Source organism: Equus caballus, chromosome X (assembly GCF_041296265.1).
Source record: "Equus caballus isolate H_3958 breed thoroughbred chromosome X, TB-T2T, whole genome shotgun sequence".
NCBI classification, from domain to species: Eukaryota; Metazoa; Chordata; class Mammalia; order Perissodactyla; family Equidae; genus Equus; species Equus caballus.
In genome coordinates this window covers 110795958-110821815 of record NC_091715.1, presented here as the reverse complement: position 1 = coordinate 110821815, position 25858 = coordinate 110795958, and the positions used below count along the sequence as shown (strand labels likewise).

At 36.7% G+C, this 25858-nt stretch overlaps 1 long non-coding RNA gene across 6 annotated transcripts in view; it reads right to left on the bottom strand.

Moving 5' to 3' along the window:
* Window positions 1-9488: 9488 nt before the first annotated feature.
* Window positions 9489-25858, bottom strand: part of LOC138921894 (uncharacterized) — a 186062-nt gene continuing 169692 nt past the window's right edge. For all 6 annotated transcript variants that reach the window (XR_011434873.1, XR_011434876.1, XR_011434872.1 and 3 more), the window contains one exon: window positions 9489-10821. This is a non-coding gene — a long non-coding RNA (uncharacterized lncRNA). The remainder of the gene's footprint in view (window positions 10822-25858) is intronic.

The window sequence follows — 25858 nt, the reverse complement described above, 5'->3', positions numbered from 1 at the left end:
TTTTATTTCCACTGAAAGTAAGAAAGCCATGTTGCATCCACAACATTCCAAAATCACGAGCTACTCCAAAAGCAGATCTACTATCAGTATAAATATTGGCAGTTTTGCTCTTGGCTGAAGTACAATCTCATGTAAGAGCGTATAATTAAGTCTATTGGGCCAAAGTAGCCATGGGTAGAGGTGCTGCCTCAACAATATCAAAAGGAGTTGCAATAGCATACCCAGCATGATATTTGCCATTGTCATCTTTTAAATAAGAGCCATCAGGGAACCATGAGAAGTTGGTGTTACTCGAAGGAGTTTCCAGCAGATCATCAACGAGGACTCAGAAGGTGATCCATCAGTGGTAAGTGGTTGTGAGGGTCTTCATTGGTAAAAGAGAGGAGAAGAGTGGCAAGGTTAAGGTTATTACAACATGAGAGAGTTATGTGAAGAGCAGTAAACAAAAGTGTTTCACAGCAGGTGAGGTGGCTGACTGAAATATGTTGAACGTGATGAGAATTCAGGAGGGCTCTATTGCATGAAGTACAAAAATAGTTAAAAGAGATTCCCGGCAGTTTTCTTGGTGGCCTCAACCAAGGGCAGTGGTAGTAATGGCTCTAAGACAAGGGGGGTATCCATGTACAACAGGGTCCAGTTGCTGGCTAGAATACCCTATAGGTCGATGGTGGTCCCTGTGTTTTGGGGTGAGTACCCCAAGGTCATTCCCTTCCTCTTCATACACAAAAACGAAAAAAGGAATCCGATAATTGGGGTGTCCATGGGCAGGTGGATTCATCAAACTCTCCTTTAAGGCCTGCAAAGCTGTGCTCTCTGGTACTTCCCATAAAATTGGGTTGAGGTTGTTCTTTAGTAAAACATACAGACATTTGGTCATAAGAGAAAAATTTAGAGTCTAATTTCAGCAATAACCAATTAGCCTGAGAAAACCTCAGAGGTGGTGCTTAGTTTTGGGTTTTGGGAAACAGGACACCACAAAGCCTATCTGGATCTAGATATAGCTCTGTTCTGATAGAAGATATCCCAAATATTGAACCTGGGTTTGGGTAAACTGCAATTTCTTTTTGGCTACCTTATACCTCTTTAACGTTAAAAGCTTGAGTAAGTGGATGCTGACTTCCTGTGAGGAGAATTGGGAGAGAGAGCAAAGAAGCAAATTGTCCACATATTGCAATAAAGTAGAACCCCTAAGGAACTTTATATCATCCAGATTAGCCTTCAGGATTTGTGAGAAATAAGAAGGACTCTCAGTAACGCCCTGAGGCATTACTGTCCAGGCGTATTGTTTTCCTTCTCAAGTGAAGGTAAAAAGATATTGGCTACCTTCATCAACTGGAATACTAAAGAGTGCACTGCATAAATCAATTACAGTAAAGAATTTACTTCCCTTGGGAAAGGATGTTGGTGGCATATGAAGGTTAGGAACAGCTGGGTTTTAAGGGATAACAATGTTGTGCATTGCTCAGAGGTCATAGACAAACCTCCACCCCTAGCCCTTGGGTTTTCTCACAGGTAAAATAGGAGTATCACAGGGACTAGTACAAGGGTTAATGAGGACTTGAGCCTTATAATCGTCTATTATGGGCTTTATAACTTGAAGGGCTTCTTTACTTATAGGGTATTGATTAATTCTTGGGAGAGGCTTTGAGAGATCTATTTGAATCTTGATGAGAGGTATGCTGTGAATTTTACTGATATCAGTTGGAGATTTTGCCCATAAGGAGTATGGTAGCTGATTCCATAGGGACAAATGATCAGTGTTTCCAGAATCAGCTCTAGAGCTGTCAGAGACAGAGCAAATAAAAGATGTCATAAGGTATGTAATTCACTTGGTTGACTCTTTTGATTCTAGAATTCTAGAATTATTTCCTCCTTTTAGGAGAAAGAAGTCTCAGCATGATACTTTTCCAAGAAGTCTCAGCCTAATAAATAAACAGGGGTGGAGGAACTAAGGAGAAAAGAGTGTGTGTCTCTCAAAGGGCCTAAACAAAAGGGAATAGCTTCAAAGACAGAATCTTTTGAGATTTATTAGAAATCCCCACTATTAGAACTGTTTTAGTGCTCTGAGGCAGGGGCTGCCTTATAGCAGTGGTGTTGAGCACCGAGAGTGTGGCTCCAGTGTCAGTTAGGATGTAAAGAGATTCATCTCCAATCTAGAGAAATGTTTCTCCAAGCCAATTAAGAGGGACAATTGGGAAAAGCCCCTATATTACTCAGAGCCTCGTCATTGAGAATTTAGAGGACACTGGAAAGATTGGTTAAAGGGCTGAAGGCTCTTGAAACGCCTAACTTTGTAACAATCTATTGTCCAACGTCCTGGCTTCTTACAATAATAACAGAAACTATGAAAGTTTTGGTTTCACCTGGGGTCCTTCACTTGCTGGAGTTGAAGATTAAGAATTTTAGCAGTCTTTCTTTTAGATGACTCATGTATGGTGCAAGAGAGCTGGTTTGCCAAATTAACTAAATCTAAAGTGGACATAGCTTCCCATTCTATCCTTGTATTTTTACTAGAAGGGGTAGGTCCTGGTTCAGCCCATTAATAAACATAGACTTAAAAGCTACCTGTGTGGACCCAACATCTGAAGTAAGACCAGAATTCTCTTTAAAAACAATCTTAAGTCAATTGTAATAGTCATGAACAGCTTCATCAGGTTTTTGTGTGCAAGGCTGAATTATGTTCCAATCAACAGGCTTTGGGAAAGCACTAGGAATTGCCCAAGGAAGTTGCCTAGTGATTGCCAGAGCTAATCATATAACAGGTCAGCAGGATGGACTCACAGTTGTAAACCTAGAGACTTTTCAGGATCTTCCCAATTGGCAATTTCCATCCAATGCTGGGCCTGGCCTTCACTGACAAGCACCTGAATTAGCTGATATAAGTCAGAGAAACCAGGTTGATAAGTTTGAATGACTATTAATTTCCTTAGCAAATCTGTGAGGATCTTCGGTTACTTTGGGAAAATCTTTGACTATGGCTCATGGTTCAGCTTTATTTAGTCCAGGGAATAAAATTAATTAAAGGTTTAGCCTTTAAATCTTCAGAAGGCTTAATTTTACAAGGACAGGTTCTGATAGGTTCAGAGGAAGAGGGAGTGGGGAAAGGTTCAGGGAAAAGAGGAAGTTCAGTGAGAGAGTTAGTATGGGGGAACTGAGGGGATAGAGGAGGTGCAGATGAAGGGAAGGAGGAAGATGACGCCAGAGGCGGGACCTGAGCACAAGGAGCTGAGAGAGAGGAACAGGATGGCACCAGAGGCGGAGCCTGAGACAAAGAAGCTGGGGAAGAGAAACATGGGGCTTTGAAAGCCATTTTATCTTTCTTTAATTTTGGTTTACCTCAGTTAATCTTAAAATTCTATTTTGCAAAGAGGCAATTTTTGACTCCTGATAATGTTTGGAAGCCTGAAAATACCAATTGAAACAGACATTCCACTCAGTTTTGGAAATTTCAGATCTATGGTTATCCAATTAGGTTTTAAGAAAAGGAAGTTTGAGAAATGCAAAAGCTCCCCATAATGGCCATTGGTGTTCTAAATTACCTCTGATTAAGTTGATCCTTTTAGTTAGAAACGTGCATGAGGAAGGACCATAGTTTTTTAATGTAAAATCAGCTGGGGCACCTGTAGAGTGGGCACCTTCAAAATATTTAGATAACTGAGATCTCATTTCTCAGAGGTTTTTCTCTAGTGTAGAAGAATAATTTTCAAAGAGCCTACACAGCTCAAACAGCTTGAACAGCTCAAATACCCTGCAGGCTTACTACCAGCACAGTTCTAAGGGAACAGCTTAATCTCAAAGGAGTCAGACTGAAGGCTGAACAGCATAGTTTTAATAGAATAGCCTAATCTTGAAAGAGACCAAAGGCCAAAAGCACAGTTCCACTGGAACAGCCTAATCCCAAAGGAATTAGGCCAAAGGCTAAACAGCACAGTTCCAATAGAACAGCCCACTTTCAAAGGAACTGGGGCAAAGGCTGAATAGCACAGTTCCAATGAAACAGTCTGATTTACAGAGGAATTGGACTAAAGGCTGAGCAGCACAGTTCCAATGGAACAGCCCGATTCAGAAGAGTCAAGCTGACGTGCCAACCGAGTAATTTCAGCCAAAATGGGGCCTTAACTAGAAAAGGACAAAGCCTTAAAATAGATCCTGAATATAGTCTGAAGAGCTTCAAAATGCAAGGAGAACAGAAGCTCAGATACAAGAGAAAAATTTACCCTCAAATTCCACGGTTGGCGAGAAAAGCAGTAAGCTCAATGGAACTCTGTGGGCACCAACATCTGTTTGCTCACCAGCCTCAGAGTTGTTGGAAGTCTTCTCTGGATCCCCATACAGGCCATCAAATGTTGACCCTAAACAAGTAGACAGTCAGTTATTTCTCCAGCAAAAATGGGTTTATTCAGGCTCAAGAAAGAATTGCAATTCATGATCTGCCACCATGGTGAGCCACACGTAAGTTCTGAACAACAAGGGGAGGAGAAGCTCTTTTATAGAGGCCAAGAAGAAGTTGGGAGGGCAACTGTAAACAAAGAGTCTATTAGAGAAATTGAGATTTCAAAGTATAGTGGCTTTTCACTGAGTTTTGACAGTCTCTCATTGGCTGAGCTCTTGCCAGGCAAGAAGAGACAGTCTTTCTTCTTTCTGCTGGGCTCTGCCATGGTTGTAGAGTGTGAGCACTCCCCCTTCTGGCCTCTCAACTCCATTTTAAATGAAGTTTCTGCTTATTAATTTTCACAGAATTAAGCATAAATCCTTTTCAATTCTTCCTCAAACTGATTTACTCACACATGTAAACATTCTCGTATCACATTAACATGGGCTTACCATTAACATCATCCTGAATTTAACTGTTTAACTGGATTCACATACATTCATTGTAAAACCAGTATCTAGGCACTTAAAAGTCATATGCTTGCAGTTAGAAAAGTTGATCTTTTACCTATCAGAGTAATAACAGCTTTTCAGAAGAGAAGAATAAATCTAGACAGGAAAAGACACTTAGTGATACAAATTCAGTTACTCCTACTACTTCCCTTTTTAATGAATAGTACATGTTATGTGTAGAAAGCTAATGCAGGAACTCAAATAAAGGAACATCTGCTCTGTTTTATACCTAAGACAGGTAGTCATGACAACAAGAATGTGGAATCAGTATAAAAGCCCAAAAGATGCACTCCAAACATGCGTCTACTCTTTGCTCACATCTACATACATAATGACAAACCATCAACTGACAAAGAAAAATTCAGTCAAGCCAGTTATTTGTCATCATATAGACCATCAGGCACAGTCTGAAATGAGCCATTTCTCTTTTCTCAATTCACAGTCTTCAATTATAACTGAATGTTCCATCAAGTATTATTAGAGTACTAAGAATAGATTTAAATACGTAACTCATGAAAAGATTTTATTGTGCTTTTTTAATGAAATAAAAATAATAATCTCCTTTAACGTTTGCAGGCTATGGGCCATATTCATGTCAAGCATTTGTCTTCTAATTACTGCCTTCACATACCATTACACAGACTGTTCAAGAAAGATGAAAAATAAAAAAGGCTTCTCACCTTCTCATCTCTATATCTTTGCTCATGGTGTGTTATCTCCATGAAATTCCCCTTCTCATTTTTCAGATTTAATCCTATTCTTCCTGCAAGTTCCAGGTTCAATCCAGTCATCTCAATGATCTTGCTCTGAAGTTCCATGCACGTGCTTCAACATCTCATATGGCAGTTATACTTTCTAGTTAACATATTATGATATTTTGAAGAGATGCGCTCTTCTCCCTACTATATTTTAAGCCTTTTTTGATGAATAATACATATTAATCATGTTTTATCCCACAGAGTCTAGCTCAGTGCTGTATACATAGTAGGTCCTTGATCATTACTTATGGAAGAGTAAAGCACATTTCATTTGCAAGAATAAGAATGTTTCTTTTTTTTGTTTTTTAAATGTTATCTAGATTAGTAGTTCACACTTTGACTTTATGACAGACGCATTTCAGTCTTTTTTTAAAACAACACTATTTAAGCTGGAAGTCTATCTCTGCCTCTTTTTCAGTTGTCATCTAGTCTTCACTTGCCAGACTGCCAAAAGCCTTGTTTGAATTTTGAAGATAACCATTACAGATGTTTTGTATGTGATCAAAGGGGAGAAAGCATGAAGCCATATTTCGTACATATAGGCCCTTGTGTCATAGTTCAGAATATTTGGTGAGTCACCTCCTATCCGCCCATAACACCACTAAGTGAGATGATTCGGCTTATCTGTGGTCAAAGTGACAGAAAAGAGGTAAAATGCTTTATACCTTGTCAACTCAATATTTTATGACTGATAATTACCTAACTATCACTCTGTGAAATGTCGGCTATATGAATACTGGAATAAAATAGCAATGGGCTAATAGGTTAATATCCTATACTTTCATGTTCCTGTATTTTATTTACCCTTTTTTCCTCTGTCTGAAATATATTTACCTCCAAATCATGTCTAAATATTTACTCACCATGTCACTCTCTTGCCTATGAAATCCACCCTGATTTCATTAGCCAAAAATGTTTTTTCCCTTTTTCAACTCTCATAGCACTTTATCTGAGTCCTTTCTTTCTGAATTTTTTATTTTTGCCTTGTATTAAAGTTATTTATATGCATACATTATATTCCCCACTAAATGCTTCCTTGAAGGCAGACATGACATGGTTATATAAGATTGATTTTGTATGCCCCAGGTGCCTAGTACAATATCTTACACATAGAAACAGCTCAAGTATTAGCTCAGTGAAAGAATAAATGTCCTGCTTTCAAATAACTCATTTTAAGCCTAAAAGTATTTAGTGCATTTTTTATTGCATTCATTCATCCACTCATTCATTCAATTAACATTCATTAAATATCTATTATATTCTGGGCAATGTTTTAGGAACTCTGTGGCAGTAAGCAAAACAAAGTCCTTACTCTCAATGTTATATTTTACTGAGGAGAGACATAAAATAAACAAATAAAAATATATGCCAGATTGTAATAAATGATGTGAAGAAAAATAAACTAGGGTAAAGGAAGAGAGAGAGGATTGCTAAGGTACCATTAAAAATAAGCTGGTCAGGCAATGTACAGTATGATGACTACAGTCAATAATCCTGTATTGTATATTTGAAAGTTACTAAAAGAGTAGATCTTAAAAGCTCTCATCACAAAAAAAAAAAATTTGTCACTTTGTGTGTTGATGTATGTTAACTAGACTTATTGTGGTGATCATTTTGCAATATATACAAATATCAAATCGCTATGTTATACACCTGAAACTAATATAATGTTATATGTCAGTAATATCTTTAAATTTATATATATTTCTTAATAATATTCCTTAAAGATATCATATCAAAAGTAGAGGTTTGATTTGGGAATGAGAAGCAGATTCGGATTCATTAGAGCCAAAGTGAAACTTAGATTGAAAAAGTTTAAGAAGCTTCATTCAACAGCACTCAGAAAACTTTTAAAAATATAGTCCGGAAATAAGCCAATCCAAAATCCAATTATTAGATTTGAAATATTCTCCTGCAGCTTATCATCTCCTTCAGAGAAAAAACATTTTTTGATAATAGGTATATTAAAAACTCAATATGACGGCCTGCAAACTAATTCCACACTATTTTAATGAGCTAGAGCTAAAGAAAGATGAATGCCAATTTAAGAAGTGTTTTGATTCTCTGCTGAGAAATACCTTTCCTCCAATGAGTTCAAAGGACTCCATCTACATTTCAACATGTAAGAACTACAGAACTTGGATTGATGCCCAGGAACAGGGGTCACTTCTAGGGCTTGAATTTATGAGGACCATGTTTATGGTTCTGTGGAGAATCATTTTATCAGAAAAAAAATATTTGGGGAAGGGAGGAAGAGACCACATTCATGATGATACTTAATCTATAAATTACTAAGTTTCTGTTAGAAAACATAAAGCTGATGCAATTCAAACATGAGCCTTAAAACTTTGTATATGTGAATTGCATAGGTCACTTAACAAATGCTGACAGACATTAGTGACTCTAATAACGAACAGAGACCTTAATTTAAATCAATACATGTTTTAGGTGTCTTTGTCTAATCTCTGCTAAATCCTGCTTTCATCCTGATTTAATCCTTTAATCAACAGACTTTAAACTATTACACTTGGCATTCAAAGCTTTTTATAATCGGATACCACTCTAACTACCCAACGTTGATTTTTTCTACTTCTCAGCATCCATTATTTTCCCTGGCTACTCCACTTATATGCCAGGATCGTGCTTAGCTCTGTCTTCATTTAGAGTGTTTATCTTACACAAATCCCACTCGTCTTTCAAATTCTAGTTCAAGACCCAGCTCCTCTATGAAACTTTCCTTAATTATTCCAGTTCTCACTGATTTCATTTTCTTGAATTCTTATAGCACTTAATATACAGTGTATAATTCAGTCTTTAATTACATATCAGCTTGCATTGGGATAATGATTTCATGTATATTCGTCCAATGAGCATTAACTGAATATGCCTCTGAAATGCCTGGCACTATGCTAGACACTCAGGAGGAAGTGAATAAGATGTGGCCCCTCCCTTCAAGAAGCTCATAGCTTACCAGGGGAGGAGGCAGACAAACAAAATATAAGAAGTAATATTAAAAGGTTATAAGCAAAGTTCTATGATGACATACACAATCAATTAATTTTGCCTGAGGGAAAAGTGTATGGCGTGACAGAAGATGTTTTATAGGAGATTAAACACGAGCTGGGCTTTGAAGGATAAGTTTTCTAGGTTGGTAAGGGAGGAAAAGGTGTTGTAGGGCTTCCACTTCTGGGAACTACCTACCAGATGAACCTCCTTACTCGAAGCAAAAAATTGTAAAACATGGTTATTCAGGAAACTGCAAATAGTCCTGTGTGACAGAGCAGCATTTCCCAAAACATATTCTATGAGACAGTTTTACGCAGAATGTTAAGAAGTGTGTTTTAGAAATTGGTTCCATGTTCAAATAAGTTGGGAAACAACTGATTAATGTTAAATAGACGTCTTCATTACAGCGTTTTGTCAGAGCTTTTAACATACTAATATATTGTATGCTTTTCTAAGAAGGGAATATAATATGCAGCATTTCTCAAACTTATATGACCATGGAGACTTTTTTCCCCAGAACTAACGGAATCAAGGTTCTATAGAAAATTGTTTGTAGAAAAATTAGACTACAATATAATTTGCATTGTGAAGGAGGTGAGGGTGGTGAATGACGTAGCTAGAAACAGAGACTGGGGTCAGATTTTCAAGTATCTTAAATAACTTTCTAAGGATATTAGATTTGTTTTTTCCATAGGCAATAGAGAAACAGCAAATATTTTATAAAAAGGAGTTATATAATCAGACCTATAAAAAGATACATCAAGCAGCAAAATAAAGGATGGATTCAAGGGAACAGTGTCTGGAACCAAGGATACAAGTTGAGACATTACTGCAATGGGAAATAAGACGAGGGCCTAGATTAATAGTAATGACAGAAATATTTGTATTGACTTAATTGAATGGTGATTTATTTGAAAGCTAGCACTATGTTAAATTTCTTACAACCCCTCCCCCAACCACAGGATCTAGCACAACGCTGAGAATGTCAGAAGTGTCTATTTTTTTAAAATGCATGTTCATTAAATATCTTCTGAGAAGTAACTGAGCGTGACAACTCTGGGCACCTGGGGAACACTGGGCAGGAAAGAAATTATTCTTTAAATCACGACTTATAAGTACAAACTTCATTTTTCAGGTGGTTATTCTCAAACTGCTGTAGGACCCAGCCCCCAAGCCAGGCCTAGTGACCTCCACCTCCTAGTATTCCCACTCCTGTATAATCTCCAACTGTATCAAGGTTCACCTGGGTGACCAACAGAACATAGCAGAAATGATGGTTATGTCACTCCTGAAATTAGGTTTTAAAATCTATCTTGGTCATTCATACTGTTTCTCTCTTGGACCAGTCACTTTGGAGGAAGCTGGCTGGCATAGCATGAACAGCCTGATAGAGAGGCCTACATGGCGAGGAACTGAAGCTTCGGCCAACAGCCAGGTGATTAAGCTTGGAAGTGGAATCCACACAAATGGTGAGCATAAAAAGCCTAGAGTTCCTATGCTAATATCAATAAAATACATTTTAAAACAAAATGTACTGTTAAGGGTGATAATATTATTAGCATAAAAATAAAAGAGTCAATTCAGTAGGACATAACAACCATAAGTGTGCATTCACCCAATAACAAAGCTTCAAAATGCATGAAGCGAAAATGATAAAATTAAAGGGAAAAACAGACAATTCCTCAATCATAGTTGGGGATTTTAACAGCTCTTTCTCAGAAATTGATAGAACAATCAGAAAAAAATCAGCAAAACTTAGATCTGAAAAAAAACTACCAATTATTTCAATTTATTTGATATTTATAGAACACAAACACAAATGGCAGAATATATGTTTGTTTCATGTACACATAGTACCTTTCCATACTTATTTGGTCAATTGATATTTGACAAATGTGTCAAGATCATTTCATGGAGAAAAGATAGTCTTTTCAATAAATGATGTCAGGGGCCGGCCCAGTGGCCCAGAGTTTAAGTTCGCACGTTCCACTTCAGCAGCCTGGGGTTCGCCGGTTCAGATCCCGGGTGCAGACATGGCACCACTTGGCACTCCATGCTGTGGTAGGCGTCCCACATATAAAGTAGAGGAAGATGGGCACAGATGTTAGCTCAGTGCCAGCCTTCCTCAGCAAAAAGAAGAGGATTTGCAGCAGTTAGCTCAGGGCTGATCTTCCTGAAAAAAAAATTAAAAAAAAATAAATGATGTCAGAACAACTATATAACTGTAGAGAAAAATAATGAACCTTGACTCTTATTGTACACCAAATACAAAGATTAACTCAAAATGGATAATATATCTAAATTTAAGAGCTAAACATGTTAAACTCGTAGCAGAAAACGTAGAAGGAAATTTTTGAGATATTAGGTTAGATAAAATTTCTTAAATAGGACACCGAAAACACAAAGTATAAAAGAAAAAAAATGATAAAATGGAGTCCGTCAAGATTAAGAAAGCTTTCTCTTTGAAACATAACTAAGAAAACAAAAAAATGTAAGCCACAGCCTGGGACTAAATATTTGTAAAACATATATCCGACAAGGGGCTCTTGTATCAAGAATATATAAAGAACTCTTACAATACAACAAAAAGACAACCCAATTTAAAAATAGGCAAAAGATTTCAATAGACATTTCTCCAAAGAGGATATACAGATGACCAATGAATACATAAAAAATGCTCAGCACTATTAGTCATTAGAGAAATACAAATCAAAGCTTCAGTGAGGGGCTGACCCTGTTGCCCAGTGGTTAAGTTCACATGCTTTGCTTCCCTGGCCCAGGGTTTCACTGGTTTGGATCCTTGGCGCAGACCTAGCACCACTCATCAAGCCATGCTGAGGTGGTGTCCCACATAGCAGAGCCAGAAGGACCTGCAACTAGAATATACTACTGTGTACTGGGGTGCTTTGGGAAGAATAAGAAAAAAAAATAAAGAGAAATTGGCAACAGGTGTTAACGCAGGTGCCGATCTTTTAAAAAAAAAACAAACAACGAGATACCACTATGCACCCATGAGTATGGCTATAATCAAAGGGACAAACAATATCAAGTGCTGGTGAGGATATGGAGCATTACTGGTGAGAATGTAAAATGGTGTATCCATTTTGGAAAACAGTATGGTATTTTCTCAAAAGGTTAAGCACAGAGTTACTATATGACTTAGCAATTTCACTCCTAAGTATTTACCCAAAAAAAGGGGAAAACTAAATCCGCATAAAAAATATATATGTGAATGTTCAAATAGCATTATTTGTAATGTTCTAACATAACCATAAACCAAAGTCCATTCATATATGATTAAAAAAATAAACTGTGGTATACCCATAAATTGGAATACTATTTATCAATAAAAATGAGTGAACTATTAATACATACAACAACATGGATAAATCTCAGAAACATTATGGCAAGTCTATAGTTCTCAACCAGGAACAATTTTGCCCACCCCCCAGGGAATAATTGGCAATATCTGGAGACATTTTTGATTGTCACAACTGGGGAGTGCTACTGGCGTCTAGCAGACAGAAGTCAGGAATGCTGTTCAACATCCTAAAAAGCACAAGATAGTCCTCCACAACAAAGATCTATGCAACCCAAATGTCAATAGTGTCAAGGTTGAGAAACTCTATGCTAAATGAAAAAAGTCAAACATAAAATATTGCATACACTTATCCCTCTATCTCCACAGCTAATTGGTTCCAGGACTCCCTGCAGATACCAAAATCTTCAGATGCTCAAGCCTTTCATATAAAATGGCATAGTATTCGTACATAACCCATGCACATCCTCCCATATACTTGAAATCATCTCTACATTACTTACAATACCTAATACGATGTAAATGCTATGTAAATAGTTGTTATACTGTATTGTTTTGGGAATAATGAAAAGAAAAAAAAGTCTGTACGTGTTCAATACGGACGCAACCATCGTAGGCCTTCTGATCCTTGGTTGTAACCCATGGATATGGAGGTCCGACTATACTGTATGATTTCAGTTGTATGAAATTCTAGAAAAGGCAAAACCATAGTGACATAAAACAGATAAATGGTTGCCTGGGGCCAGGGATGGGGAGAAGGGGTCTAGTTAAAGGGACATGAGGAAACTTTTTACGTTGATGGACCATTCTATATATGGATTGTGGTAGTGTTTACACACTTGTATACAATTACCAAAATTCATCAAAATGTGCACTTAAAATTGATTATAAAAATACTGCATGCATATTAGTCACACTTTAAATGTAAAAGTATCATAATGGGGAAAAAAGCATTGAAAGACATGGTAAAGGAACTCCAAAGATGAGCTTTGTCAACCTCACCTATATGATTGAGGAGAACCGACCTCAAACTGCATTGACACTTCCAGGTCACTGAGCTGTGATTCAGTAGAACATCACACCAGTGTACCTTGGTATCTTGAAAGGAAAGAGTTAAATCAGTTTCCTACTGGGTTCTACAAGGGACAGTGAATAATAAAGAGGTTTTATACTCTTCTAGCTTTTTTTAGTTCTTCAAAGAATATTTCCATTAATAGTAAATCTTGTTCAAGATTATTCCACCAAGTGAGAAGTTCTGAGAGATTATTCCCTATGGCAGATAGAGTACTACACATAGCACTTTTTTGAATTGTTATAACGTTTACCATAGAGTTTCCTTGATAAATGAGTGAAAACTTTCCTGGAGCTCCTGAGATGAACTTATTCCTTTGAAATTCTGGGAACATTGGAGCTGTCTTTAATAACAGAGGCTTACATTTCCTCAATGGCCACAAAAGAAACATCTATTACACTTCCTTAAAACATGCTGCTTTGACTGTGAGAAGTAAAGAAGGTAGAATTACAGTTGATGAAATCTGATCAACAGGAATTGAGTTACTTCTCCTTCTGGGGTTAAACCAGAATTTTTCTTTCATTTTGAGTCTTGCTGAGACTGGTACATAGGAATAGCCCTTTACCTCTGCCACCCTGAAAAAAGTTATTTCTCCCATATGTCTCATCAAACCCTTGGCAAAAATCATCTTAGAAGTTATAAAAATCATTACATTCAGCTATGTGTAGAAAATTTCTTATGAAGGCAGAGAAACACATAGCCAGGTTGACTCCAGAGTCCCTGGAGGCTCCAGAGTTCTGTGTGAATCCTGGCAATGCTACCACAACTATTAAGAAAAGGAAAAATAAGAAGATGCAGAAAGCACTTTTCCAATGTTTCAAACTCTGAAAAATAAGCATCTTTAATGCTGACTTAGAAAATTACTTAGATTTATCATATTCATCCAAGTGAAAGCCTTTCAGTGCTAACAACCTATTCTTGCATATTCCTCACAGGCTTTGGGGCTGCCATATAACCACTCTGGGATGACGCCACAGCTAGGAATGCTATCAGGTAGGCCAAGATGGCCAGACTAACAACACGGAGCCGGCTTTTAGAAGTTGACTCATAATCGTATTTTAGCACTAGTTTAAGTCACACTAAACTGGTAAACTAATTATTTTTTTAAGCCAAATAAAAAAAATACTAATATCTTGGCTTTTATGTTGACTTTCTAGAAATCCACACTGATTTAACCAGTAAATTTCCAGTAAGACCTTCCCTACGTGCCAGGGCTGGGAAAAATCATACTAGGTTGAGTTGCCCCACCTTCTCCACTCCCTCCACCTCCATCTCCTGTCTTTCTCTGTCTGCTTGGTATACAAAGCATCGTTGGAGGAAGCAGTAAAAGAGCTTATAGCTAGAATATGGAAGGGGGCTTGCTATGGAATAGTAGAAAATATGAGTTTGAGGGAAGAGGATTCAGGATTATTCAAAAATAGAATACTTTCAAAATATTATTACTCAGAAACTAGGTTATATATGAATGTCTATTCTGCATCAAATTGCCTAGTTACTCTTAAAAATATCTCGCTATGGAGAAAGTATAGGGATTGCCTACATCATCATATATTATGTAGTTTCTGAGCAATAAATATTCAGTTGTTTTTGAATTACACTGTTCTGATACCTTGAGTAGCTCCAACTAGCCCAACCTTGCAATAGCAAAAGTGAATGCAGCCCTGGAATATTCTCCTTTCATGTGACTTCAATGCATTATATCTACCAGGCGTGAAAAAGGAGGAAAAGTGTTTGGAGAATCAAACAATCTTTTAGATGTCTAGATGAACCATTTTTTTGTTTGTCATCCATATCCTCTACTCACACTCTCTGCCCTTTGAATAATCACGCTCCTGAAACACCATGAACACGTTACTCTACTCCTTTGTCAACGGTCCATATCCAAGTATGAGCAACTCTCTCTCCCATTCTATTTCTTATTCATTCATATTCATTCTCTTCTTCTCTAGCTCTTTTTCCTTTGTTTCTCTTCATAATTCTCATCATCCTCTAGATCTTCTTCCCTCAGGCCCTTGCTCTCAAGTAGGCAGCATACACAGAACACATGGAGCTAATCTTAATGGGTACTTATGAGTTGATAGGCCAGGCAACCTAATGCATTTTAACACTATTCAAGAACCAGCCCCTCTTTCTATCCGAGAAATCCTTTCCTTGTCAGAATGATTCCAAAGCACAGTTTCCTTTTAGAAATTTACTTCAATTTATCCTATCCATTCTCAAATCTGCCAACAAAAATTCAGCATCCTCAAGATATTTGTGTGAGCATAGGAACATAAAGCAAACTTATCTCTAGACGCGACTGCAACACCATGAGAGATTCCAATTCTGTCTCATCAATCTACAGATGGAGTGAGCACATTCACTTTCTACATAACCCTACAGTCTACTCTTCAAACCAAAATGAGGTTGCTGCATATATGCACTCAAATTATATTTTTCCAGTGAGAAAATAATCCCCTTAATTGCACAAAAAAATGACACTCAATGAAAAGGAGAACTCAGCTACTTGGAAAGAATGTTGTAAAGCAAAAACTCAAAAACAAGAAGAAAAAGCCCATTTGGAAATGAAGTTTTGATATTGAGTCCATTAGCTGTCAATTCTCATTTATGCTCATGCCAGATCTGAGAAGCTCATAGAAGAGATACAGAAAGCTGATTTAAGTCCTTAACGTTCATACTACTGCAGGGCTTTGGGTTTTCCTTTTAATGTGAAATAATTATAGCAGTCCATTCTTAAAACTGTCTGTGCCACTTATTTTGGCACCTAATCATATACATCTCATATTGCTATTTAACTGTTCAATGTGGTTTGTTCACTTTTTGTGCTTATATATTTATGTTATACGGATAAGACTTTGTCCCCATGTAGTCCATAAATCCCTGGTGGGCCTGTTCAATAAATAATCACTGAGCTGACCTGACTTGAATTGGGGGAACAATAACATAGATAATCCCCAGCTCATCCCTATTTGGCATTTTGATATGTATTTGTATTTCCATTTCAATAAGGATTTGTCTGAGATATTAGGACTTTGCATAATGTCAGATAATGAAGTCACACTGGGAAGAGGTGATTTTGAAGAAAATGGAAAGCAACACAGTTTGTATTCCTGCTGAGGACTGAAGCAAGGCACCAAGCCCAGACTTAGGGGCTTTTGCCAATTACAGGCTGAATGACTCACATCTTCCCCAGGGAAAGGAAGAATGAATCACAAGCCTGTTTTAACAGACCTCTTCTGACCACTGAGCATGGATGGGGGATTGCGTTGGGGGGGGCGGCAAGGAGGTAGGGGAAGTGGTGCCCACATCCTGAAAGTTCTCTCCTTGTCAATTCCCCCTGAGCAGCGTGCTGAATTAGAAAAAGGGAGAGTTAAAATAAATTATGATAATATCAACAAAGGAATTGGGAAAAAAACGAGCTTGGCTTTGTTCCCTGTTCCAATCACTTAGGGGAGAATTTAAAGATTTGCTTCTGATAAGCCTTAATGCAATAACTGGGAGTTAACTCTTTCACTGATTCCACACCCATCCATCACGTGCCACACACAGACAAGCAAATCCTTCCTGAAAACCACTGCTAGATTAATCTTCTTAAGGCATTGCTTTCAGCATGTCACTCCCCTGCAAGGACATCCATTGCCTGTAGGATCAAGTCAAAACTAATCAACCTGGCATTCCAGGTCTTCTATCAATTGGCTTCACCTTACCGATTCATGCTAACCCCCCACTAATCCCCAACATGATTCCTGGCCCCACTTCTGTCAAACTGGCTGCCTTACAATCACCTACCACATTCCTGTCTCCATTCCTTCACTCATTTTTCTTTCTTATATCTAAAATGTTTTCTTTCCTTTCTCTCCACCATTCAAAACCCCAAATTTCCTTCTTTCAAAACTCTAAGTTCAAGACTCATCTTCTCCATAAGAGCTGCCCAGTCTAACCCTGTTCCTTAGTGACCATGGAAATGCCTGCAGCATGAATACGGATCTGTACCAAATGACTTCCACATATCTTAGTGTCCTCAAACATAAGACTAGCTTCCATAATTAGATTCTAAGCAAAGGACAAAGGATCTTTCTGTCATCACCAACAGCACTTAACACAGTACTTGAGATATATATGTATCTCAGTACTGATAATCAATAAGTAGAAGCCTGTGGTCTTTTAAGTAAATTTAGGATTAATTTGACATGGAAATTTAGGCTTATTAAAACTTCCTTTCTCTATACAGCTATTTAGCCAATTTTAAATGCCCAAATCCCTTCACTTGCTGCATTTTTCTAAATTGAACTCATTTTCATTATGCTTCCTTTTAAAAAAGAACCTGTTCTTTATGTTCTATTTTAAAGTTCTGTTTTTTAGTACAGCACTCAGGGCATGAACAACCACCAGGCCTTAAATGTTCCAATTGAGGTATTGCAATTTAACCTTCACACATCTGTAGCTCAGTAACCTAGACTGATGAAAGAGGAAGATCTATCTCAAAAGGAGGCCTCAAGGAAAAGATTCTGTTCTTTAGAATTGAGTTTCACAGGGAGAATCACTTTCTCTCCCACCTGGATATAAGCTCTCCTTGGACCCTGGAGGATATTTCGTGACTCAAAACACATGGACTTTTTTTCTCTTATGTATTATTCTTTGCTTAGATAGGTAAAGAACAGCTGCTACAATTCCTTTTTTTAAGCAAGTATTATCTCTTCTGGGTATTTGGAATTCCGCTTAGGAGGAGTGATTATTTTACATTCTTAAAAACGAAACCCATTCATTTTCTTGTCCCTTTTAGAGTACTACAGGAAGAATTTAAAATCTGCTAGGGTAATGAGATGATATGGCAGAAACCATGATGGTATGATTTTTAAGAGCAGGAAAACTTTCTAGAAACTCTTCAGTTTAAGTCTGATCTACTTGCCCATGCCAAAATTCTACTAGCCAATGCATTGTCCTCTCTGGGCATCCTCCTATAAAAGTTAAGTGTTCCTGAGAGCAATAACAAATGAGTCATGTACACTATAGTTTATACTGGTTTATCAAATCCCTTTTTACTGATAACTAGCTGTGCATTATGGGAATAGAATTTATAATGGTGTATTCTCTCAAGTACCCACTCTGGAAATCTCAGAATCAACTTGGATTAGCTATATTAGTCTTATCTTCCACATCTCCAAATACACTCACATTATTTGCAATCATTCAAACAAACCATGTATTCTTTTAAAATCATGTGACTCTGTGCCTTTGCCCATGCTATTTCCTCTACCATAGATTCCCTTTTATACCATCATAGCTTTTTGCATGGCCCAGCTCATGTGGCACATCCTTCCAGAAACTACCTCTGCATATTTTGCCTAGTAATATGCCTCATTCATCCTTTGTCTATCAGTTCAAATTTTACCTCTTCTATGAAGCATTCTCTGACTTTTCCAGGCAGCTGTTAGGCACTCTTTTCCCATAGGCTCTCACACCTTACCTTGAATTACACCCTAGCATATCATTATTGAAAGTATCTTACTATGTGCCTGTCCTCATAAGACTGTGAGTTCCTCAATGGCATGAGCTGGACCTTATTAATCTTTGTTTCCCAGGCTATTTTTCCCCAAATATTCATTATTTGCTGAATGAATAAATCACAAGATTAGTCAAAATAGAAAATTAAACAGGATCCAAATTCACTTCTACAGGTATCAGATGCTTACTTCATCTTAAACCATAAAGACTACCTAACTACAAGCATGCACTTTATCAGGGTAAAGAAGCAGAGAAGTTAGCTGTGTGTGGAAACATCAAATTAAGAAGTTAGTATCCTGTTACACCGAAAGTGAGTTGCTAAATACATTTCTCCTCTTTGACTTTTAAAGTCATTCCAAGTCATCCTTCTTTACCTTAACTTTCAGAGTTAAACAAAAGAGCCAGATGGAAAGCAGTGATTGTAAGATCAAACTCATTCATTTACACATTGATTATTTATTAAATGTCTACCATGAACAAATTTACAATAATGAGCAAAACAGACATAGTCCCTCTCTATCCTCATGAAACTTACCATCTAGTGGGGAGAAAGGCAATAAATTAGAGATAGATAATACTAGCTTATAATAAGTTTATAAAGAATAATGCATCAGGATGAGAGGATAATAAGTAATGGTGTAAACATATAGCTATTTTGGATAGAAAGGCATTTTTGAGAAGATGATATTTGAGAAAAATCTAAAGGTAGAGAGGAAGTAACGCCACTATCAGGAGGAAGAGGGAGAGGGTCAGCAAGTGCAAAATCCCTAGCTGGAGGAGGAACTTTTGGCAACCTAGCAACAGCAAAGAAGCCAAAGAGGCTTGAATGCAGTGAGCTGGGGGTAGCCTGGTAAGAGATAAGGTCAGAGGAGTAGCAGGGATCCAGATCACATGGAATCTTGTAGGTCCTAGTAAGGTCTTTGGACTTCATTCTAGGAATGATAAAAAGTCATTTGAGAGTTTTGAGCGTGGTAATTACATGATTTAATTTACATATTTTTAAAAAGCATCTTAGTCAGTTCAGGCTGCCTTAACAAAATACCATACACTGGGTGGCTTAAACAACAGGAATTTATTTCACACAGTTCTGGAGACTGGAAATCCAAGATCGAGGCGCCAGCAGGGTCTAGTGAGAGCTATCTCCTTATATTTCAGACAGCTGCCTTCTTGCTGTATCTTCACATGGCCTTTCTTCCACGCATGTGGGTACAGAGAGAGAGGAACCAAGTTCTCTGGTGTCTCATCTTATAAGGGCACTAATCTCATTATATGGGCCCCATACTCATGATCTCATCTAAGCCTAACTACCTCCCAAAGTCTTCATCTTCAAATACCAGGGGTTAGGGCTTCAAAATAGGAATTTTAGAGGAACACAATTGATTTAACAGCAGAAAGCCTAATCTTGACGTTGTGTGGAAAATTGACTATCGGGGGACAAGTGTGGACACAGGAGAACTAGCCCGAAATCTATTGCAATAATCTATAATCTATAAGAGAGGTGACAGTGGCTTGCACATGGGTAGAAGTGTTGGTAGTGCTGAAAGGTAGTAATATTTTAGATATATTTTGAAGGTAGACCTCACAGGATTTGCTAATAGGCTGTACATGAGTTATGAGGAGAAACAGTCAAGAATGACTTCAAAGATTCTGCCCTGCACGGCTGATGAATGGTGGTTCCACATACTACAATGGGAAACACTGAAAAAAGATAGTTTGGGTGGGAGGGGGTGGAATCAGGAGCTCGATTTTGAGCATGATAGGTTTAAGCTGCCAAGTAGGCAGTGGAAAATATCAATCTGGAGCTCATGGAACAGATCTATGATGACGATATAAATTTGGGAGCCATTAGTGTGCAGATATTTAAGGCCAAGGGATGATATCACCTATGGAAAAAATGTAAATAGAGAAAAGATAGAACTAAGGAATGAGCTCTGGGGCGCTCCAACATTTTAGGGGGTGGAAGTAGAGAAGGAGAATCTAGAAAATAAGACAAATGGGACGGCTAATGAAGTAACAGAAAAAAGACCCAGAATAATGTAGTTTATTGGAAGACAAGCAAATAAAGGATATTAACTTGGAAAGAGTGGTCATCTGTATCAATGCTGCTGAGAGGTCAAGTGAATGACAGCTGAAAATTGACCATTGGAGTTGAAAACATAAGCCTCACGCCCTTAATCAATAACAATTGTCAAAATGTAAATGAACTTGACGAGCCGTAGCCACCTTCAGAGAGAATTTAAATGGAGTTAGGATAAAAATGCAGGTTAGATACAAAAGAGAATTTTATCCAGACAATAGTTTATGGAACATTAAACATTAACACTGCAAGGTTGTCTCAAAAGTCTTCTTTGGAAATGTATAAAACATGATGGGTAATGATTCAGGGCTGCTGCTGGGAGAATTATTCAAAGGTAATCCTGCAGGGAGGTGTAGGCTAGATTGTCTATAGATCATTTTCAGCTTTCGGGAACCTTTACCATCCTTCATGTAAATCAATGGTTTTTACAGAGCTGCCAATTAAGACACAGATCTCTTTGTGCATGGAAATGTTCGTGAGGCTTTCATCACATTTTTCAAAAAGGGGAGGTTTATTAAAAGCAAATGAAAGATTGGACAGTGGTGTGTAGATAGGAGAGAACTAATGTAAATACTGAGAAGAATATTCCTGGTAATTGCTCATAATGAGAAGATGCCCAGTGAGAAGTGACTACTTGTGACTGTTACCAATGGTAAATGCATTTGCAATTACTTGGTTCAGGGATGATAGCAGAGTTGACAAAATTTTGCAATGAAAATCAAAAGATCTCTGTTATACTTGACTGAATGTTAGTCAAATCTTTTGTTTTGGGTCAGTATATAACACAGTTGGGGTTAGACACAGACCAGATTCCTTTATTTGTATACCAAGGATGAAAGAAATTTAAGGTCATTAAGTCACAGAATGTGCTTCTGGTTGCATGTCTTCTTACTAAGAGACAAAGCACGGGAAGAATTACTCAAATAAAATTTGTTTAAATAAATGCCCGTCATTTTCTGAAAATTCGAGTGGTATTTTTGCTGGTGAAATGAATTTCCCTTAATTTCAAATTTTCTGTACTGATCATATTTTTCACCCATCATGAGTTCTGTCCCAAAAAATGCCCTGTCACATCCATCTATTCTTTTAAAGAAAATAAAACCTTATTAAGGAGTTTTGCTTAATGTAAGGCATCCAGATTATATGTGTGTCCCTATGATATCTTAGGTTCTGGCTAGATGATTCACCAAATAAGAAATGTAAATGACTAACAGATGTTTTAAAAAGTTAAGCACTACACACCTATTACAATGGCTAAGATCCAAAAAACTGATAACGTCAAATGCTGATGAGGAAGGGGAACAACAGGATCTCTCATCCACTGCTGGGGGAATGCAAAAATGGTACAGCCACCTTGGAAGACAGCTTGGTAGTTTCTTACAGAACTAAACATAGACTTATCACGTGACCCAGAAATTTTGTTGCTTGATATTTACCCAAATGAATTGAAAACATTTCCACACAAAACCTGCACATGAATGTTTATAGCAGTTTTATTCCTGATTGCCAAATCTTGGAAACAAACAAGATGTTCTTCAATAGGTGAATGGAGAAACAAACTGTTGCACATCCACATAAAAGAATAATATTCAGCGATAAAAAGAAATGAGCTATCAAGCCAAAAAAGAGACATGGAGGAATATTGAATGTATACTTCTAAGTGAAAGAAGCCAATCTGAAAAGGCTACACACTGTATGATTCCAACTATATGACATTCTGGAAATGGCAAAACTATGGATACAGTAAAACATTCAGGGGGTTGCTGGGAGTAGCGGATGGGAGGGACGAATAGGTGGAGTACAGAGGATTTTTAGGGCAGTGAAAATACTCTGTATAATACTATAATTGTGGATACATGTCATTATAAATTTGTTAAAACTCACAGAATGTAGAACACAGTGAACCCTAATGTAAACTATGGATTTTGGTTAACAATAATATATCCACATTGATTCATCATTGTAACAAATATACCACACTAATGCAAGATGCTAATAATAGGAGGAACTATGAAGTGGGAGATGTGAGGGCGTTCATGGAAACTCTGTACTATCTACTCAATTTTTCTGTAAACCTAAAACTAAAAAAATAAAGTATATTAATTTTAAAAACCCACAAACTTCCGAAACTGACTCAGCAAGACAAACAATATAAATAGACCTATAACAAATAAAGACATAAAATTATTAATTAAAAAACCTTTCTGGGGCCAGCTCCTTGGCTGAGGGGTTAAAATTGCATGCCTCACTTCGGTGGCCCAGGGTTTTGACAGTTTGGGTCCTGGGCAGGGACCTAGCACTGCTCATCATGCCATACTGAGGTGGCGTCCCACACAGCAGAGCCAGAAGGACCTACAACTAGAATACACAACAATGTACTGGGGGGGGTTGGGGAGAAAAAAAAAAGAAGATTGGCAACAGATGTTAACTCAGGTGTCAATCTTGAAAAAAAAATCTTCCAAAAATAGAAGAGGACACAACACTTCCCACATTATTCTATAAGGCTCTGATACCAAAACTAGACAAAGTCATGACAAGAAAATAAATTACTGATGAATATCTCTTATGAGTATAGATGCAAAAATCTTCAACAAAATATGAGCAAAGCAAATCCACCAATACATAAATGGTGTTGTATTTCTAATTCCAAATTCCAATTTTATTGCTGCAATATATGAAAGCAATTTACTATTGTATATTAACCTTTTATACTACAACCTTGCTATAATTGTTTATTAGTTTCAGAAGTTTTTTCTTAATTATTTGGGTTTCTGCACATAGAGAACCATTTCATCCTCAAACAAAAACAGTTTATTTCCTCCTTTCCAATTTGTATACTTCTTATTTCCTTTTCTTGTCTTATTGCATTAGGGAGTGTTTCCAGGACAATGTCGACTAAGAGTGGGGAGAGGTGACAACATTGCCTTGTTCCTGATATTAGCAGGAAAGCATCTAGTGTCTCACTATTAAGTATGATATTAGTTGAAGGCTTTCTGTAGATATTCTTCTCAAGTTGAGGAAAATCCCCGCTAATTCTACTTTGTTGAGGGTTTTTATATAAATGGGTATTAGATTTTGTAAATGACTTTTCTGTATTGACATTAAATGATTTTTCTTCTTTAGTCTACTGATGTGATGGATTATATTAATTGATTTTCAAATATTAAAGCAGCCCACATATCTGGAATAAATCCCACTTATTCACGGTGTACAATTTTTTATACATTGTTGGATTTCATTTCCTAATATTTTTGCACCTATATCATAAGAGATACTGGTGTATAGCTTTCCTTTCTTGTAAGAACTTTGTCTGATTTTGGTATTACTGGCATCTTAGAATGAGTTATGAAGTATCCCCTCTTTTATATTCTAGAAGATATTTCTTCTCTAATTTTTATTTCTTTTCTTCTGCGTGCTTAGATTTAATTTGCTCTTATTTTACCAGTTTCCTAAGGTGGAAGTTTAGATTATTGATTTTAGATCGTTCTTTTCTAAAACATGCATTCAATGTTACAAATTTCCCTCTAAGCATTCCTTTTGTTGTGTCCCACAAATTTGAAAAATTTTATTTTAATTTTCATTTAGCTTAAAATATTTTTTTAATTTCTCTTGAGACTTTCTTGACTTATGTGTTATTTAGAAGTGCATTGTTTAACTTCCAGGCTTGGTGTTTTCTATCTTTCTGTTATTGATTTCTTATTTAATACCATGCTCTAAGAGCATATTTTGTGAGGTTGCTAATCTTTTAAATTTGTTAAGTTGTGTTTTATGGCCCAGAATGTGATTTATCTTGGTGAATGTTCTGTGAGCTTGAGAAGAAAATTCATTCTGCTGCTGTTGGATAAAATATTCAGTAAATGCCAATTAGATCTAGTTGATTGACAGTGTTGTTCAGCTCAACTATCTCCTTACTGATTTTCTGCTGGCTGGATCTGTCAATTACTGGTATAAGGGTGTTGAAATCTTCAACTATCATAGTGAATTCATTTATTTCTCTTTGCAGTTCTACTAGTTTTTGCCTCACACAAATTGACACTCTGTTGTTAGGTTTGTACACATTCAGGATTGTTATGTCTTTTTGGAGAATTGACCCCTTTATCATTACATAATGCCCTTTCTTGTCCCTGATACTTTTCCTTACTGTGAAGTGTGCTTTGTGTGGATATAATATAAATATTAATATAATTATTCTAGTTTTCCTTTTATTATTGATAAAATAGTTTATCTTTCTCCATCCCTACACTTTTTATCTATCTGTCTTTATATTTAATGGAGGTTTCTTGTAGGACAACTTATAGTTGGGTCTTCTTTTTATATCCACTCAGGCATTCCCTGTCTTTTAATTTGTGTATTTAGACCATTAACATTTAAAGCGATTATTGATATAGTTGGATTAATATCTTACCATATTTGTTACTGATTCTGTTTGTTTACCTTGTTCTTTTTTGTCTTTTGCTTTTTTGCCTTATGTAGTTTTAATTGAGCATTTTATGATTCTATCTTTTTCTCCTCTTTTGATATACCACTTGTACGTTTTTAACATTTTAATGGTTACCCTTGAGTTTGAAATATACATTTATAATAAATAAAATCTACTTTCAGATAACATAATATGACATCATGGATAGTACAAATACCTTATAACAGAGTATGTCCAACTCCTCCCTCTGGTCCCTTATAACATCACTGTAACTCACTTCACTTATCCATAATCTACAATCACTCAATATATTCTTGCTACTATTATTTGAACAAATTATTGTGTTAGATCAATCAAGAATAAGAAAAGTAAAAATTATATTTTATCTTCATTTATTCCTTCTCTAATGCTCTTCCTTTCTTTATGTAAATCCTAGTTTCTTATCTATATCACTTTCCTTCTTTGTTAAGAACTTCTTTTAACATTTTTTGCAAGAGAGGCGAATTCCCTGTAAATTCCTTCAAGTTTTGTTTGTCTGATAGTCTGTATGTCTCCTTCATTTTTGAAAGATTCTTTTTCTAGAGAAAGAATTCTAGGCTGGTGTTTTTTTTTTTTTTTTTTTCTTTCAACACTTCATTTCACTTCACTCTCTTCTTGTTGGCATGATTTCTGAAAAGAAGTTCAATATAATTCTTGCACTTGCCCTTCTATAGGTAAGGTGGTTATTTTTCTCTGGCTTTATTCTGCTGAACCAGAGAAAAAGGTTTTCTCTGGCTTTGATTTTCCACAGTTTGAATATATGTCTAGGTGTTGTTTT